Genomic DNA, 20,170 nt, shown 5'->3' with positions numbered 1-20,170 from the left:
TTCGCGAGAATGTCCAAAGTTTCAGCGGGATTTCCAAAATGTTGAAAGGAACTCGAAACATGTCAACCTTGGTTTTGAGAATCTCTCCCGGAGTTTGAGAGATTTGGACGTGAAAGGGTACCAATCTTGTCGGGGATTGGGAACCCTTCGCGACAATGTCCAAAGTTTCAGCGGGATTTCCAAAATGTTGAGAGGAACTCGAAACATGTCAACCTTGGTTTTGAGAATCTCTCCCGGCGTTTGAGAGATTTGGACGTGAAAGGGTACCAAACTTGTCGGGGATTGGGAACCCTTCGCGAGAATGTCCAAAGTTTCAGCGGGATTTCCAAAATGTTGAAAGGAACTCGAAACATGTCAAGCTTGGTTTTGAGGTTCTTAGCCGGAGTTTGAGAGTTTTGGACGTGAAAGGGTACCAATCTTGTCGGGGATCGGGAACCCTTCGCGAGAATGTCCAAAGTTTCAGCGGGATTTCCAAAATGTTGAAAGGAACTCGAAACATGTCAACCTTGGTTTTGAGAATCTCTCCCGGAGTTTGAGAGATTTGGACGTGAAAGGGTACCAATCTTGTCGGGGATTGGGAACCCTTCGCGAGAATGTCCAAAGTTTCAGCGGGATTTCCAAAATGTTGAAAGGAACTCGAAACATGTCAACCTTGGTTTTGAGAATCTCTCCCGGAGTTTGAGAGATTTGGACGTGAAAGGGTACCAATCTTGTCGGGGATTGGGAACCCTTCGCGAGAATGTCCAAAGTTTCAGCGGGATTTCCAAAATGTTGAAAGGAACTCGAAACATGTCAACCTTGGTTTTGAGAATCTCTCCCGGAGTTTGAGAGATTTGGACGTGAAAGGGTCCCAATCTTGTCGGGGATTGGGAACCCTTCGCGAGAATGTCCAAAGTTTCAGCGGGATTTCCAAAATGTTGAAAGGAACTCGAAACATGTCAGCCTTGGTTTTGAGAATCTCTCCCGGACTTTGAGAGATTTGGACGTGAAAGGGTACCAATCTTGTCGGGGATTGGGAACCCTTCGCGAAAATGTCCAAAGTTTCAGCGGGATTTCCAAAATGTTGAAAGGAACTCGAAACATGTCAACCTTGGTTTTGAGAATCTCTCCCGGAGTTTGAGAGATTTGGACGTGAAAGGGTACCAATCTTGTCGGGGATTGGGAACCCTTCGCGAGAATGTCCAAACTTTCAGCGGGATTTCCAAAATGTTGAAAGGAACTCGAAACATGTCAACCTTGGTTTTGAGAATCTCTCCCGGACTTTGAGAGATTTGGACGTGAAAGGGTACCAATCTTGTCGGGGATCTAGAACCCTTCGCGAGAATGTCCAAAGTTTCAGCGGGATTTCCAAAATGTTGAAAGGAACTCGAAACATGTCAACCTTGGTTTTGAGAATCTCTCCCGGAGTTTGAGAGATTTGGACGTGAAAGGGTACCAATCTTGTCGGGGATTGGGAACCCTTCGCGACAATGTCCAAAGTTTCAGCGGGATTTCCAAAATGTTGAAAGGAACTCGAAACATGTCAACCTTGGTTTTGAGAATCTCTCCCGGAGTTTGAGAGATTTGGACGTGAAAGGGTACCAATCTTGTCGGGGATCTAGAACGCTCCGCCAGAATGTCCAAAGTTTCAGCGAGATTTCCAAAATGTTGAAAGGAACTCGAAACATGTCAACCTTGGTTTTGAGAATCTCTCCCGGACTTTGAGAGATTTGGACGTGAAAGGGTACCAGTCTTGTCGAGGATTGGGAACCCTTCGCGAGAATGTCCAAAGTTTCAGCGGGATTTCCAAAATGTTGAAAGGAACTCGAACCATGTCAACCTTGGTTTTGAGAATCTCTCCCGGACTTTGAGAGATTTGGACGTGAAAGGGTACCAGTCTTGTCGGGGATTGGGAACCCTTCGCGAGAATGTCCAAAGTTTCAGCGGGATTTCCAAAATGTTGAAAGGAACTCGAAACATGTCAACCTTGGTTTTGAGAATCTCTCCCGGACTTTGAGAGATTTGGACGTGAAAGGGTACCAGTCTTGTCGAGGATTGGGAACCCTTCGCGAGAATGTCCAAAGTTTCAGCGGGATTTCCAAAATGTTGAAAGGAACTCGAAACATGTCAACCTTGGTTTTGAGAATCTCTCCCGGAGTTTGAGAGATTTGGACGTGAAAGGGTACCAATCTTGTCGGGGATTGGGAACCCTTCGCGAGAATGTCCAAAGTTTCAGCGGGATTTCCAAAATGTTCAAAGGAACTCGAAACATGTCAACCTTAGTTTTGAGAATCTCTCCCGGAGTTTGAGAGATTTGGACGTGAAAGGGTACCAATCTTGTCGGGGATTGGGAACCCTTCGCGACAATGTCCAAAGTTTCAGCGGGATTTCCAAAATGTTGAAAGGAACTCGAAACATGTCAACCTTGGTTTTGAGAATCTCTCCCGGACTTTGAGAGATTTGGACGTGAAAGGGTACCAATCTTGTCGGGGATCGGGAACCCTTCGCGAGAATGTCCAAAGTTTCAGCGGGATTTCCAAAATGTTAAAAGGAACTCGAAACATGTCAACCTTGGTTTTGAGAATCTCTCCCGGAGTTTGAGAGATTTGGACGTGAAAGGGTACCAATCTTGTCGGGGATTGGGAACCCTTCGCGAGAATGTCCAAAGTTTCAGCGGGATTTCCAAAATGTTGAAAGGAACTCGAAACATGTCAACCTTGGTTTTGAGAATCTCTCCCGGAGTTTGAGAGATTTGGACGTGATAGGGTACCAATCTTGTCGGGGATTTGGAAGCCTTCGCGAGAATGTCCAAAGTTTCAGCAAGATTTCCAAAATGTTGAAAGGAACTCGAAACATGTCAACCTTGGTTTTGAGAATCTCTCCCGGAGTTTGAGAGATTTGGACGTGAAAGGGTACCAGTCTTGTCGGGGATTGGGAACCCTTCGCGAGAATGTCCAAAGTTTCAGCGGGATTTCCAAATGTTGAAAGGAACTCGAAACATGTCAACCTTGGTTTTGAGAATCTCTCCTGGAGTTTGAGAGATTTGGACGTGAAAGGGTACCAATCTTGTCGGGGATTTGGAACCCTTCGCGAGAATGTCCAAAGTTTCAGCGGGATTTCCAAATGTTGAAAGGAACTCGAAACATGTCAACCTTGGTTTTGAGAATCTCTCCCGGAGTTTGAGAGATTTGGACGTGAAAGGGTACCAATCTTGTCGGGGATTGGGAACCCTTCGCGACAATGTCCAAAGTTTCAGCGGGATTTCCAAAATGTTGAAAGGAACTCGAAACATGTCAACCTTGGTTTTGAGAATCTCTCCCGGAGTTTGAGAGATTTGGACATGAAAGGGTACCAATCTTGTCGGGGATTGGGAACCCTTCGCGAGAATGTCCAAAGTTTCAGCGGGATTTCCAAAATGTTGAAAGGAACTCGAAACACGTCAACCTTGGTTTTGAGAATCTCTCCCGGAGTTTGAGAGATTTGGACGTGAAAGGGTACCAAACTTGTCGGGGATTGGGAACCCTTCGCGAGAATGTCCAAAGTTTCAGCGGGATTTCCAAAATGTTGAAAGGAACTCGAAACATGTCAACCTTGGTTTTGAGAATCTTAGCCGGAGATTGAGAGTTTTGGACGTGAAAGGGTACCAATCTTGTCGGGGATCGGGAACCCTTCGCGAGAATGTCCAAAGTTTCAGCGGGATTTCCAAAATGTTGAAAGGAACTCGAAACATGTCAACCTTGGTTTTGAGAATCTCTCCCGGAGTTTGAGAGATTTGGACATGAAAGGGTACCAATCTTGTCGGGGATTGGGAACCCTTCGCGAGAATGTCCAAAGTTTCAGCGGGATTTCCAAAATGTTGAAAGGAACTCGAAACACGTCAACCTTGGTTTTGAGAATCTCTCCCGGAGTTTGAGAGATTTGGACGTGAAAGGGTACCAATCTTGTCGGGGATTGGGAACCCTTCGCGAGAATGTCCAAAGTTTCAGCGGGATTTCCAAAATGTTGAAAGGAACTCGAAACATGTCAACCTTGGTTTTGAGAATCTTAGCCGGACTTTGAGAGATTTGGACGTGAAAGAGTACCAATCTTGTCGGGGATGGGGAACCCTTCGCGAGAATGTCCAAAGTTTCAGCGGGATTTCCAAAATGTTGAAAGGAACTCGAAACATGTCAACCTTGGTTTTGAGAATCTCTCCCGGAGTTTGAGAGATTTGGACGTGATAGGGTACCAATCTTGTCGGGGATTGGGAACCCTTCGCGACAATGTCCAAAGTTTCAGCGGGATTTCCAAAATGTTGAAAGGAACTCGAAACATGTCAACCTTGGTTTTGAGAATCTCTCCCGGAGTTTGAGAGATTTGGACGTGAAAGGGTACCAATCTTGTCGGGGATTGGGAACCCTTCGCGAGAATGTCCAAAGTTTCAGCGGGATTTCCAAAATGTTGAAAGGAACTCGAAACATGTCAACCTTGGTTTTGAGAATCTCTCCCGGAGTTTGAGAGATTTGGACGTGAAAGGGTACCAATCTTTTCGGGGATCTACAACCCTCCGCCAGAATGTCCAAAGTTTCAGCGGGATTTCCAAAATGTTGAAAGGAACTCGAAACATGTCAACCTTGGTTTTGAGAATCTCTCTTGGAGTTTGAGAGATTTGGACGTGAAAGGGTACCAATCTTGTCGGGGATTGGGAACCCTTCGCGAAAATGTCCAAAGTTTCAGCGGGATTTCCAAAATGTTGAAAGGAACTCGAAACATGTCAACCTTGGTTTTGAGAATCTCTCCCGGACTTTGAGAGATTTGGACGTGAAAAGGTACCAATCGTGTCGGGGATTGGGAACCCTTCGCCAGAATGTCCAAAGTTTCAGCGGGATTTCCAAAATGTTGAAAGGAACTCGAAACATATCAACCTTGGTTTTGAGAATCTCTCCCGGAGTTTGAGAGATTTGGACGTGAAAGGGTACCAATCTTGTCGGGGATTGGGAACCCTTCGCCAGAATGTCCAAAGTTTCAGCGGGATTTCCAAAATGTTGAAAGGAACTCGAAACATGTCAACCTTGGTTTTGAGAATCTCTCCCGGAGTTTGAGAGATTTGGACGTGAAAGGGTACCAATCTTGTCGGGGATTGGGAACCCTTCGCGAGAATGTCCAAAGTTTCAGCGGGATTTCCAAAATGTTGAAAGGAACTCGAAACATGTCAACCTTGGTTTTGAGAATCTCTCCCGGCGTTTGAGAGATTTGGACGTGAAAGGGTACCAATCTTGTCGGGGATTGGGAACCCTTCGCGACAATGTCCAAAGTTTCAGCGGGATTTCCAAAATGTTGAAAGGAACTCGAAACATGTCAACCTTGGTTTTGAGAATCTCTCCCGGACTTTGAGAGATTTGGACGTGAAAGGGTACCAATCTTGTCGGGGATTGGGAACCCTTCGCGAGAATGTCCAAAGTTTCAGCGGGATTTCCAAAATGTTGAAAGGAACTCGAAACATGTCAACCTTGGTTTTGAGAATCTCTCCCGGAGTTCGAGAGATTTGGACGTGAAAGGGTACCAATCTTGTCGGGGATCTAGAACCCTCCGCCAGAATGTCCAAAGTTTCAGCGGGATTTCCAAAATGTTGAAAGGAACTCGAAACATGTCAACCTTGGTTTTGAGAATCTCTCCCGGACTTTGAGAGATTTGGACGTGAAAGGGTACCAGTCTTGTCGAGGATTGGGAACCCTTCGCGAGAATGTCCAAAGTTTCAGCGGGATTTCCAAAATGTTGAAAGGAACTCGAACCATGTCAACCTTGGTTTTGAGAATCTCTCCCGGACTTTGAGAGATTTGGACGTGAAAGGGTACCAGTCTTGTCGAGGATTGGGAACCCTTCGCGAGAATGTCCAAAGTTTCAGCGGGATTTCCAAAATGTTGAAAGGAACTCGAAACATGTCAACCTTGGTTTTGAGAATCTCTCCCGGACTTTGAGAGATTTGGACGTGAAAGGGTACCAATCTTGTCGGGGATTGGGAACCCTTCGCGAGAATGTCCAAAGTTTCAGCGGGATTTCCAAAATGTTCAAAGGAACTCGAAACATGTCAACCTTAGTTTTGAGAATCTCTCCCGGAGTTTGAGAGATTTGGACGTGAAAGGGTACCAGTCTTGTCGGGGATTGGGAACCCTTCGCGAGAATGTCCAAAGTTTCAGCGGGATTTCCAAAATGTTGAAAGGAACTCGAAACATGTCAACCTTGGTTTTGAGAATCTCTCCCGGACTTTGAGAGATTTGGACGTGAAAGGGTACCAGTCTTGTCGAGGATTGGGAACCCTTCGCGAGAATGTCCAAAGTTTCAGCGGGATTTCCAAAATGTTGAAAGGAACTCGAAACATGTCAACCTTGGTTTTGAGAATCTCTCCCGGAGTTTGAGAGATTTGGACGTGAAAGGGTACCAATCTTGTCGGGGATTGGGAACCCTTCGCGAGAATGTCCAAAGTTTCAGCGGGATTTCCAAAATGTTCAAAGGAACTCGAAACATGTCAACCTTAGTTTTGAGAATCTCTCCCGGAGTTTGAGAGATTTGGACGTGAAAGGGTACCAATCTTGTCGGGGATTGGGAACCCTTCGCGACAATGTCCAAAGTTTCAGCGGGATTTCCAAAATGTTGAAAGGAACTCGAAACATGTCAACCTTGGTTTTGAGAATCTCTCCCGGACTTTGAGAGATTTGGACGTGAAAGGGTACCAATCTTGTCGGGGATCGGGAACCCTTCGCGAGAATGTCCAAAGTTTCAGCGGGATTTCCAAAATGTTAAAAGGAACTCGAAACATGTCAACCTTGGTTTTGAGAATCTCTCCCGGAGTTTGAGAGATTTGGACGTGAAAGGGTACCAATCTTGTCGGGGATTGGGAACCCTTCGCGAGAATGTCCAAAGTTTCAGCGGGATTTCCAAAATGTTGAAAGGAACTCGAAACATGTCAACCTTGGTTTTGAGAATCTCTCCCGGAGTTTGAGAGATTTGGACGTGATAGGGTACCAATCTTGTCGGGGATTTGGAAGCCTTCGCGAGAATGTCCAAAGTTTCAGCAAGATTTCCAAAATGTTGAAAGGAACTCGAAACATGTCAACCTTGGTTTTGAGAATCTCTCCCGGAGTTTGAGAGATTTGGACGTGAAAGGGTACCAGTCTTGTCGGGGATTGGGAACCCTTCGCGAGAATGTCCAAAGTTTCAGCGGGATTTCCAAATGTTGAAAGGAACTCGAAACATGTCAACCTTGGTTTTGAGAATCTCTCCTGGAGTTTGAGAGATTTGGACGTGAAAGGGTACCAATCTTGTCGGGGATTTGGAACCCTTCGCGAGAATGTCCAAAGTTTCAGCGGGATTTCCAAATGTTGAAAGGAACTCGAAACATGTCAACCTTGGTTTTGAGAATCTCTCCCGGAGTTTGAGAGATTTGGACGTGAAAGGGTACCAATCTTGTCGGGGATTGGGAACCCTTCGCGACAATGTCCAAAGTTTCAGCGGGATTTCCAAAATGTTGAAAGGAACTCGAAACATGTCAACCTTGGTTTTGAGAATCTCTCCCGGAGTTTGAGAGATTTGGACATGAAAGGGTACCAATCTTGTCGGGGATTGGGAACCCTTCGCGAGAATGTCCAAAGTTTCAGCGGGATTTCCAAAATGTTGAAAGGAACTCGAAACACGTCAACCTTGGTTTTGAGAATCTCTCCCGGAGTTTGAGAGATTTGGACGTGAAAGGGTACCAAACTTGTCGGGGATTGGGAACCCTTCGCGAGAATGTCCAAAGTTTCAGCGGGATTTCCAAAATGTTGAAAGGAACTCGAAACATGTCAACCTTGGTTTTGAGAATCTTAGCCGGAGATTGAGAGTTTTGGACGTGAAAGGGTACCAATCTTGTCGGGGATCGGGAACCCTTCGCGAGAATGTCCAAAGTTTCAGCGGGATTTCCAAAATGTTGAAAGGAACTCGAAACATGTCAACCTTGGTTTTGAGAATCTCTCCCGGAGTTTGAGAGATTTGGACATGAAAGGGTACCAATCTTGTCGGGGATTGGGAACCCTTCGCGAGAATGTCCAAAGTTTCAGCGGGATTTCCAAAATGTTGAAAGGAACTCGAAACACGTCAACCTTGGTTTTGAGAATCTCTCCCGGAGTTTGAGAGATTTGGACGTGAAAGGGTACCAATCTTGTCGGGGATTGGGAACCCTTCGCGAGAATGTCCAAAGTTTCAGCGGGATTTCCAAAATGTTGAAAGGAACTCGAAACATGTCAACCTTGGTTTTGAGAATCTTAGCCGGACTTTGAGAGATTTGGACGTGAAAGAGTACCAATCTTGTCGGGGATGGGGAACCCTTCGCGAGAATGTCCAAAGTTTCAGCGGGATTTCCAAAATGTTGAAAGGAACTCGAAACATGTCAACCTTGGTTTTGAGAATCTCTCCCGGAGTTTGAGAGATTTGGACGTGATAGGGTACCAATCTTGTCGGGGATTGGGAACCCTTCGCGACAATGTCCAAAGTTTCAGCGGGATTTCCAAAATGTTGAAAGGAACTCGAAACATGTCAACCTTGGTTTTGAGAATCTCTCCCGGAGTTTGAGAGATTTGGACGTGAAAGGGTACCAATCTTGTCGGGGATTGGGAACCCTTCGCGAGAATGTCCAAAGTTTCAGCGGGATTTCCAAAATGTTGAAAGGAACTCGAAACATGTCAACCTTGGTTTTGAGAATCTCTCCCGGAGTTTGAGAGATTTGGACGTGAAAGGGTACCAATCTTTTCGGGGATCTACAACCCTCCGCCAGAATGTCCAAAGTTTCAGCGGGATTTCCAAAATGTTGAAAGGAACTCGAAACATGTCAACCTTGGTTTTGAGAATCTCTCTTGGAGTTTGAGAGATTTGGACGTGAAAGGGTACCAATCTTGTCGGGGATTGGGAACCCTTCGCGAAAATGTCCAAAGTTTCAGCGGGATTTCCAAAATGTTGAAAGGAACTCGAAACATGTCAACCTTGGTTTTGAGAATCTCTCCCGGACTTTGAGAGATTTGGACGTGAAAAGGTACCAATCGTGTCGGGGATTGGGAACCCTTCGCCAGAATGTCCAAAGTTTCAGCGGGATTTCCAAAATGTTGAAAGGAACTCGAAACATATCAACCTTGGTTTTGAGAATCTCTCCCGGAGTTTGAGAGATTTGGACGTGAAAGGGTACCAATCTTGTCGGGGATCTAGAACCCTCCGCCAGAATGTCCAAAGTTTCAGCGGGATTTCCAAAATGTTGAAAGGAACTCGAAACATGTCAACCTTGGTTTTGAGAATCTCTCCCGGAGTTTGAGAGATTTGGACGTGAAAGGGTACCAATCTTGTCGGGGATTGGGAACCCTTCGCGAGAATGTCCAAAGTTTCAGCGGGATTTCCAAAATGTTGAAAGGAACTCGAAACATGTCAACCTTGGTTTTGAGAATCTCTCCCGGCGTTTGAGAGATTTGGACGTGAAAGGGTACCAATCTTGTCGGGGATTGGGAACCCTTCGCGACAATGTCCAAAGTTTCAGCGGGATTTCCAAAATGTTGAAAGGAACTCGAAACATGTCAACCTTGGTTTTGAGAATCTCTCCCGGACTTTGAGAGATTTGGACGTGAAAGGGTACCAATCTTGTCGGGGATTGGGAACCCTTCGCGAGAATGTCCAAAGTTTCAGCGGGATTTCCAAAATGTTGAAAGGAACTCGAAACATGTCAACCTTGGTTTTGAGAATCTCTCCCGGAGTTCGAGAGATTTGGACGTGAAAGGGTACCAATCTTGTCGGGGATCTAGAACCCTCCGCCAGAATGTCCAAAGTTTCAGCGGGATTTCCAAAATGTTGAAAGGAACTCGAAACATGTCAACCTTGGTTTTGAGAATCTCTCCCGGACTTTGAGAGATTTGGACGTGAAAGGGTACCAGTCTTGTCGAGGATTGGGAACCCTTCGCGAGAATGTCCAAAGTTTCAGCGGGATTTCCAAAATGTTGAAAGGAACTCGAACCATGTCAACCTTGGTTTTGAGAATCTCTCCCGGACTTTGAGAGATTTGGACGTGAAAGGGTACCAGTCTTGTCGAGGATTGGGAACCCTTCGCGAGAATGTCCAAAGTTTCAGCGGGATTTCCAAAATGTTGAAAGGAACTCGAAACATGTCAACCTTGGTTTTGAGAATCTCTCCCGGACTTTGAGAGATTTGGACGTGAAAGGGTACCAATCTTGTCGGGGATTGGGAACCCTTCGCGAGAATGTCCAAAGTTTCAGCGGGATTTCCAAAATGTTCAAAGGAACTCGAAACATGTCAACCTTAGTTTTGAGAATCTCTCCCGGAGTTTGAGAGATTTGGACGTGAAAGGGTACCAATCTTGTCGGGGATTGGGAACCCTTCGCGACAATGTCCAAAGTTTCAGCGGGATTTCCAAAATGTTGAAAGGAACTCGAAACATGTCAACCTTGGTTTTGAGAATCTCTCCCGGACTTTGAGAGTTTTGGACGTGAAAGGGTACCAATCTTGTCGGGGATCGGGAACCCTTCGCGAGAATGTCCAAAGTTTCAGCGGGATTTCCAAAATGTTAAAAGGAACTCGAAACATGTCAACCTTGGTTTTGAGAATCTCTCCCGGAGTTTGAGAGATTTGGACGTGAAAGGGTACCAATCTTGTCGGGGATTGGGAACCCTTCGCGAGAATGTCCAAAGTTTCAGCGGGATTTCCAAAATGTTGAAAGGAACTCGAAACATGTCAACCTTGGTTTTGAGAATCTCTCCCGGAGTTTGAGAGATTTGGACGTGATAGGGTACCAATCTTGTCGGGGATTTGGAAGCCTTCGCGAGAATGTCCAAAGTTTCAGCAAGATTTCCAAAATGTTGAAAGGAACTCGAAACATGTCAACCTTGGTTTTGAGAATCTCTCCCGGAGTTTGAGAGATTTGGACGTGAAAGGGTACCAGTCTTGTCGGGGATTGGGAACCCTTCGCGAGAATGTCCAAAGTTTCAGCGGGATTTCCAAATGTTGAAAGGAACTCGAAACATGTCAACCTTGGTTTTGAGAATCTCTCCTGGAGTTTGAGAGATTTGGACGTGAAAGGGTACCAATCTTGTCGGGGATTTGGAACCCTTCGCGAGAATGTCCAAAGTTTCAGCGGGATTTCCAAATGTTGAAAGGAACTCGAAACATGTCAACCTTGGTTTTGAGAATCTCTCCCGGAGTTTGAGAGATTTGGACGTGAAAGGGTACCAATCTTGTCGGGGATTGGGAACCCTTCGCGACAATGTCCAAAGTTTCAGCGGGATTTCCAAAATGTTGAAAGGAACTCGAAACATGTCAACCTTGGTTTTGAGAATCTCTCCCGGAGTTTGAGAGATTTGGACATGAAAGGGTACCAATCTTGTCGGGGATTGGGAACCCTTCGCGAGAATGTCCAAAGTTTCAGCGGGATTTCCAAAATGTTGAAAGGAACTCGAAACACGTCAACCTTGGTTTTGAGAATCTCTCCCGGAGTTTGAGAGATTTGGACGTGAAAGGGTACCAAACTTGTCGGGGATTGGGAACCCTTCGCGAGAATGTCCAAAGTTTCAGCGGGATTTCCAAAATGTTGAAAGGAACTCGAAACATGTCAACCTTGGTTTTGAGAATCTTAGCCGGAGATTGAGAGTTTTGGACGTGAAAGGGTACCAATCTTGTCGGGGATCGGGAACCCTTCGCGAGAATGTCCAAAGTTTCAGCGGGATTTCCAAAATGTTGAAAGGAACTCGAAACATGTCAACCTTGGTTTTGAGAATCTCTCCCGGAGTTTGAGAGATTTGGACATGAAAGGGTACCAATCTTGTCGGGGATTGGGAACCCTTCGCGAGAATGTCCAAAGTTTCAGCGGGATTTCCAAAATGTTGAAAGGAACTCGAAACACGTCAACCTTGGTTTTGAGAATCTCTCCCGGAGTTTGAGAGATTTGGACGTGAAAGGGTACCAGTCTTGTCGAGGATTGGGAACCCTTCGCGAGAATGTCCAAAGTTTCAGCGGGATTTCCAAAATGTTGAAAGGAACTCGAAACATGTCAACCTTGGTTTTGAGAATCTCTCCCGGAGTTTGAGAGATTTGGACGTGAAAGGGTACCAATCTTGTCGGGGATTGGGAACCCTTCGCGAGAATGTCCAAAGTTTCAGCGGGATTTCCAAAATGTTCAAAGGAACTCGAAACATGTCAACCTTAGTTTTGAGAATCTCTCCCGGAGTTTGAGAGATTTGGACGTGAAAGGGTACCAATCTTGTCGGGGATTGGGAACCCTTCGCGACAATGTCCAAAGTTTCAGCGGGATTTCCAAAATGTTGAAAGGAACTCGAAACATGTCAACCTTGGTTTTGAGAATCTCTCCCGGACTTTGAGAGTTTTGGACGTGAAAGGGTACCAATCTTGTCGGGGATCGGGAACCCTTCGCGAGAATGTCCAAAGTTTCAGCGGGATTTCCAAAATGTTAAAAGGACCTCGAAACATGTCAACCTTGGTTTTGAGAATCTCTCCCGGAGTTTGAGAGATTTGGACGTGAAAGGGTACCAATCTTGTCGGGGATTGGGAACCCTTCGCGAGAATGTCCAAAGTTTCAGCGGGATTTCCAAAATGTTGAAAGGAACTCGAAACATGTCAACCTTGGTTTTGAGAATCTCTCCCGGAGTTTGAGAGATTTGGACGTGATAGGGTACCAATCTTGTCGGGGATTTGGAAGCCTTCGCGAGAATGTCCAAAGTTTCAGCGGGATTTCCAAAATGTTGAAAGGAACTCGAAACATGTCAACCTTGGTTTTGAGAATCTCTCCCGGAGTTTGAGAGATTTGGACGTGAAAGGGTACCAGTCTTGTCGGGGATTGGGAACCCTTCGCGAGAATGTCCAAAGTTTCAGCGGGATTTCCAAATGTTGAAAGGAACTCGAAACATGTCAACCTTGGTTTTGAGAATCTCTCCTGGAGTTTGAGAGATTTGGACGTGAAAGGGTACCAATCTTGTCGGGGATTTGGAACCCTTCGCGAGAATGTCCAAAGTTTCAGCGGGATTTCCAAATGTTGAAAGGAACTCGAAACATGTCAACCTTGGTTTTGAGAATCTCTCCCGGAGTTTGAGAGATTTGGACGTGAAAGGGTACCAATCTTGTCGGGGATTGGGAACCCTTCGCGACAATGTCCAAAGTTTCAGCGGGATTTCCAAAATGTTGAAAGGAACTCGAAACATGTCAACCTTGGTTTTGAGAATCTCTCCCGGAGTTTGAGAGATTTGGACATGAAAGGGTACCAATCTTGTCGGGGATTGGGAACCCTTCGCGAGAATGTCCAAAGTTTCAGCGGGATTTCCAAAATGTTGAAAGGAACTCGAAAAACGTCAACCTTGGTTTTGAGAATCTCTCCCGGAGTTTGAGAGATTTGGACGTGAAAGGGTACCAAACTTGTCGGGGATTGGGAACCCTTCGCGAGAATGTCCAAAGTTTCAGCGGGATTTCCAAAATGTTGAAAGGAACTCGAAACATGTCAACCTTGGTTTTGAGAATCTTAGCCGGAGATTGAGAGTTTTGGACGTGAAAGGGTACCAATCTTGTCGGGGATCGGGAACCCTTCGCGAGAATGTCCAAAGTTTCAGCGGGATTTCCAAAATGTTGAAAGGAACTCGAAACATGTCAACCTTGGTTTTGAGAATCTCTCCCGGAGTTTGAGAGATTTGGACATGAAAGGGTACCAATCTTGTCGGGGATTGGGAACCCTTCGCGAGAATGTCCAAAGTTTCAGCGGGATTTCCAAAATGTTGAAAGGAACTCGAAACACGTCAACCTTGGTTTTGAGAATCTCTCCCGGAGTTTGAGAGATTTGGACGTGAAAGGGTACCAAACTTGTCGGGGATTGGGAACCCTTCGCGAGAATGTCCAAAGTTTCAGCGGGATTTCCAAAATGTTGAAAGGAACTCGAAACATGTCAACCTTGGTTTTGAGAATCTTAGCCGGACTTTGAGAGATTTGGACGTGAAAGAGTACCAATCTTGTCGGGGATGGGGAACCCTTCGCGAGAATGTCCAAAGTTTCAGCGGGATTTCCAAAATGTTGAAAGGAACTCGAAACATGTCAACCTTGGTTTTGAGAATCTCTCCCGGAGTTTGAGAGATTTGGACGTGATAGGGTACCAATCTTGTCGGGGATTGGGAACCCTTCGCGACAATGTCCAAAGTTTCAGCGGGATTTCCAAAATGTTGAAAGGAACTCGAAACATGTCAACCTTGGTTTTGAGAATCTCTCCCGGAGTTTGAGAGATTTGGACGTGAAAGGGTACCAATCTTGTCGGGGATTGGGAACCCTTCGCGAGAATGTCCAAAGTTTCAGCGGGATTTCCAAAATGTTGAAAGGAACTCGAAACATGTCAACCTTGGTTTTGAGAATCTCTCCCGGAGTTTGAGAGATTTGGACGTGAAAGGGTACCAATCTTTTCGGGGATCTACAACCCTCCGCCAGAATGTCCAAAGTTTCAGCGGGATTTCCAAAATGTTGAAAGGAACTCGAAACATGTCAACCTTGGTTTTGAGAATCTCTCCCGGAGTTTGAGAGATTTGGACGTGAAAGGGTACCAATCTTGTCGGGGATTGGGAACCCTTCGCGAAAATGTCCAAAGTTTCAGCGGGATTTCCAAAATGTTGAAAGGAACTCGAAACATGTCAACCTTGGTTTTGAGAATCTCTCCCGGACTTTGAGAGATTTGGACGTGAAAAGGTACCAATCGTGTCGGGGATTGGGAACCCTTCGCCAGAATGTCCAAAGTTTCAGCGGGATTTCCAAAATGTTGAAAGGAACTCGAAACATATCAACCTTGGTTTTGAGAATCTCTCCCGGAGTTTGAGAGATTTGGACGTGAAAGGGTACCAATCTTGTCGGGGATCTAGAACCCTCCGCCAGAATGTCCAAAGTTTCAGCGGGATTTCCAAAATGTTGAAAGGAACTCGAAACATGTCAACCTTGGTTTTGAGAATCTCTCCCAGAGTTTGAGAGATTTGGACGTGAAAGGGTACCAATCTTGTCGGGGATTGGGAACCCTTCGCGAGAATGTCCAAAGTTTCAGCGGGATTTCCAAAATGTTGAAAGGAACTCGAAACATGTCAACCTTGGTTTTGAGAATCTCTCCCGGAGTTTGAGAGATTTGGACGTGAAAGGGTACCAGTCTTGTCGGGGATTGGGAACCCTTCGCGAGAATGTCCAAAGTTTCAGCGGGATTTCCAAAATGTTGAAAGGAACTCGAAACATGTCAACCTTGGTTTTGAGAATCTCTCCCGGACTTTGAGAGATGTGGACGTGAAAGGGTACCAGTCTTGTCGAGGATTGGGAACCCTTCGCGAGAATGTCCAAAGTTTCAGCGGGATTTCCAAAATGTTGAAAGGAACTCGAAACATGTCAACCTTGGTTTTGAGAATCTCTCCCGGAGTTTGAGAGATTTGGACGTGAAAGGGTACCAATCTTGTCGGGGATTGGGAACCCTTCGCGAGAATGTCCAAAGTTTCAGCGGGATTTCCAAAATGTTCAAAGGAACTCGAAACATGTCAACCTTGGTTTTGAGAATCTCTCCCGGAGTTTGAGAGATTTGGACGTGAAAGGGTACCAATCTTGTCGGGGATTGGGAACCCTTCGCGACAATGTCCAAAGTTTCAGCGGGATTTCCAAAATGTTGAAAGGAACTTGAAACATGTCAACCTTGGTTTTGAGAATCTCTCCCGGAGTTTGAGAGATTTGGACGTGAAAGGGTACCAGTCTTGTCGGGGATTGGGAACCCTTCGCGAGAATGTCCAAAGTTTCAGCGGGATTTCCAAAATGTTGAAAGGAACTCGAAACATGTCAACCTTGGTTTTGAGAATCTCTCCCGGAGTTTGAGAGATTTGGACGTGATAGGGTACCAATCTTGTCGGGGATTGGGAACCCTTCGCGACAATGTCCAAAGTTTCAGCGGGATTTCCAAAATGTTGAAAGGAACTCGAAACATGTCAACCTTGGTTTTGAGAATCTCTCCCGGAGTTTGAGAGATTTGGACGTGAAAGGGTACCAATCTTGTCGGGGATTGGGAACCCTTCGCGAGAATGTCCAAAGTTTCAGCGGGATTTCCAAAATGTTGAAAGGAACTCGAAACATGTCAACCTTGGTTTTGAGAATCTCTCCCGGAGTTTGAGAGATTACGACGTGAAAGGGTACCAATCTTTTCGGGGATCTACAACCCTCCGCCAGAATGTCCAAAGTTTCAGCGGGATTTCCAAAATGTTGAAAGGAACTCGAAACATGTCAACCTTGGTTTTGAGAATCTCTCTTGGAGTTTGAGAGATTTGGACGTGAAAGGGTACCAATCTTGTCGGGGATTGGGAACCCTTCGCGAGAATGTCCAAAGTTTCAGCGGGATTTCCAAAATGTTGAAAGGAACTCGAAACATGTCAACCTTGGTTTTGAGAATCTCTCCCGGAGTTCGAGAGATTTGGACGTGAAAAGGTACCAATCGTGTCGGGGATTGGGAACCCTTCGCCAGAATGTCCAAAGTTTCAGCGGGATTTCCAAAATGTTGAAAGGAACTCGAAACATATCAACCTTGGTTTTGAGAATCTCTCCCGGAGTTTGAGAGATTTGGACGTGAAAGGGTACCAATCTTGTCGGGGATCTAGAACCCTCCGCCAGAATGTCCAAAGTTTCAGCGGGATTTCCAAAATGTTGAAAGGAACTCGAAACATGTCAACCTTGGTTTTGAGAATCTCTCCCGGAGTTTGAGAGATTTGGACGTGAAAGGGTACCAATCTTGTCGGGGATTGGGAACCCTTCGCGAGAATGTCCAAAGTTTCAGCGGGATTTCCAAAATGTTGAAAGGAACTCGAAACATGTCAACCTTGGTTTTGAGAATCTCTCCCGGCGTTTGAGAGATTTGGACGTGAAAGGGTACCAATCTTGTCGGGGATTGGGAACCCTTCGCGACAATGTCCAAAGTTTCAGCGGGATTTCCAAAATGTTGAAAGGAACTCGAAACATGTCAACCTTGGTTTTGAGAATCTCTCCCGGACTTTGAGAGATTTGGACGTGAAAGGGTACCAATCTTGTCGGGGATTGGGAACCCTTCGCGAGAATGTCCAAAGTTTCAGCGGGATTTCCAAAATGTTGAAAGGAACTCGAACCATGTCAACCTTGGTTTTGAGAATCTCTCCCGGAGTTCGAGAGATTTGGACGTGAAAGGGTACCAATCTTGTCGGGGATCTAGAACCCTCCGCCAGAATGTCCAAAGTTTCAGCGGGATTTCCAAAATGTTGAAAGGAACTCGAAACATGTCAACCTTGGTTTTGAGAATCTCTCCCGGACTTTGAGAGATTTGGACGTGAAAGGGTACCAGTCTTGTCGAGGATTGGGAACCCTTCGCGAGAATGTCCAAAGTTTCAGCGGGATTTCCAAAATGTTGAAAGGAACTCGAAACATGTCAACCTTGGTTTTGAGAATCTCTCCCGGAGTTTGAGAGATTTGGACGTGAAAGGGTACCAGTCTTGTCGGGGATTGGGAACCCTTCGCGAGAATGTCCAAAGTTTCAGCGGGATTTCCAAAATGTTGAAAGGAACTCGAAACATGTCAACCTTGGTTTTGAGAATCTCTCCCGGACTTTGAGAGATGTGGACGTGAAAGGGTACCAGTCTTGTCGAGGATTGGGAACCCTTCGCGAGAATGTCCAAAGTTTCAGCGGGATTTCCAAAATGTTGAAAGGAACTCGAAACATGTCAACCTTGGTTTTGAGAATCTCTCCCGGAGTTTGAGAGATTTGGACGTGAAAGGGTACCAATCTTGTCGGGGATTGGGAACCCTTCGCGAGAATGTCCAAAGTTTCAGCGGGATTTCCAAAATGTTCAAAGGAACTCGAAACATGTCAACCTTGGTTTTGAGAATCTCTCCCGGAGTTTGAGAGATTTGGACGTGAAAGGGTACCAATCTTGTCGGGGATTGGGAACCCTTCGCGACAATGTCCAAAGTTTCAGCGGGATTTCCAAAATGTTGAAAGGAACTTGAAACATGTCAACCTTGGTTTTGAGAATCTCTCCCGGAGTTTGAGAGATTTGGACGTGAAAGGGTACCAGTCTTGTCGGGGATTGGGAACCCTTCGCGAGAATGTCCAAAGTTTCAGCGGGATTTCCAAAATGTTGAGAGGAACTCGAAACATGTCAACCTTGGTTTTGAGAATCTCTCCCGAAGTTCGAGAGATTTGGACGTGAAAGGGTACCAATCTTGTCGGGGATCTAGAACACTCCGCCAGAATGTCCAAAGTTTCAGCGGGATTTCCAAAATGTTGAAAGGAACTCCAAACATGTCAACCTTGGTTTTGAGAATCTCTCCCAGAGTTTGAGAGATTTGGACGTGAAAGGGTACCAATCTTGTCGGGGATTGGGAACCCTTTGCGAGAATGTCCAAAGTTTCAGCGGGATTTCCAAAATGTCGAAAGGAACTCGAAACATGTCAACCTTGGTTTTGAGAATCTCTCCCGGAGTTTGAGAGATTTGGACGTGAAAGGGTACCAATCTTGTCGGGGATCTAGAACCCTCCGCCAGAATGTCCAAAGTTTCAGCGGGATTTCCAAAATGTTGAAAGGAACTCGAAACATGTCAACCTTGGTTTTGAGAATCTCTCCCGGACTTTGAGAGATTTGGACGTGAAAGGGTACCAGTCTTGTCGAGGATTGGGAACCCTTCGCGAGAATGTCCAAAGTTTCAGCGGGATTTCCAAAATGTTGAAAGGAACTCGAAACATGTCAACCTTGGTTTTGAGAATCTCTCCTGGAGTTTGAGAGATTTGGACGTGAAAGGGTACCAATCTTGTCGGGGATTGGGAACCCTTCGCGAGAATGTCCAAAGTTTCAGCGGGATTTCCATAATGTTGAAAGGAACTCGAAACATGTCAACCTTGGTTTTGAGAATCTCTCCCGGAGTTTGAGAGATTTGGACGTGAAAGGGTACCAGTCTTGTCGGGGATTGGGAACCCTTCGCGAGAATGTCCAAAGTTTCAGCGGGATTTCCAAAATGTTGAAAGGAACTCGAAACATGTCAACCTTGGTTTTGAGAATCTCTCCCGGACTTTGAGAGATTTGGACGTGAAAGGGTACCAGTCTTGTCGGGGATTGGGAACCCTTCGCGAGAATGTCCAAAGTTTCAGCGGGATTTCCAAAATGTTGAAAGGAACTCGAAACATGTCAACCTTGGTTTTGAGAATCTCTCCCGGAGTTCGAGAGATTTGGACGTGAAAGGGTACCAATCTTGTCGGGGATCTAGAACACTCCGCCAGAATGTCCAAAGTTTCAGCGGGATTTCCAAAATGTTGAAAGGAACTCCAAACATGTCAACCTTGGTTTTGAGAATCTCTCCCGGAGTTTGAGAGATTTGGACGTGAAAGGGTACCAGTCTTGTCGAGGATTGGGAACCCTTCGCGAGAATGTCCAATGTTTCAGCGGGATTTCCAAAATGTTGAAAGGAACTCGAAACATGTCAACCTTGGTTTTGAGAATCTCTCCCGGACTTTGAGAGATTTGGACGTGAAAGGGTACCAATCTTGTCGGGGATTGGGAACCCTTCGCGAGAATGTCCAAAGTTTCAGCGGGATTTCCAAAATGTTCAAAGGAACTCGAAACATGTCAACCTTAGTTTTGAGAATCTCTCCCGGAGTTTGAGAGATTTGGACGTGAAAGGGTACCAATCTTGTCGGGGATTGGGAACCCTTCGCGAGAATGTCCAAAGTTTCAGCGGGATTTCCAAAATGTTGAAAGGAACTCCAAACATGTCAACCTTGGTTTTGAGAATCTCTGCCGGAGTTCGAGAGATTTGGACGTGAAAGGGTACCAATCTTGATGGGGATCTAGAACACTCCGCCAGAATGTCCAAAGTTTCAGCGGGATTTCCAAAATGTTGAAAGGAACTCCAAACATGTCAACCTTGGTTTTGAGAATCTCTCCCGGAGTTTGAGAGATTTGGACGTGAAAGGGTACCAATCTTGTCGGGGATTGGGAACCCTTCGCGAGAATGTCCAAAGTTTCAGCGGGATTTCCAAAATGTTCAAAGGAACTCGAAACATGTCAACCTTGGTTTTGAGAATCTCTCCCGGACTTTGAGAGATTTGGACGTGAAAGGGTACCAGTCTTGTCGGGGATTGGGAACCCTTCGCGAGAATGTCCAAAGTTTCAGCGGGA

The sequence above is a fragment of the Streptopelia decaocto genome, assembly GCF_964273445.1.
Source record: "Streptopelia decaocto genome assembly, contig: HAP1_SCAFFOLD_51, whole genome shotgun sequence".
NCBI lineage: Eukaryota > Metazoa > Chordata > Aves > Columbiformes > Columbidae > Streptopelia > Streptopelia decaocto.
The sequence above is the reverse complement of the archived record's forward strand: the minus strand, read 5'-3'. Positions refer to the sequence as shown.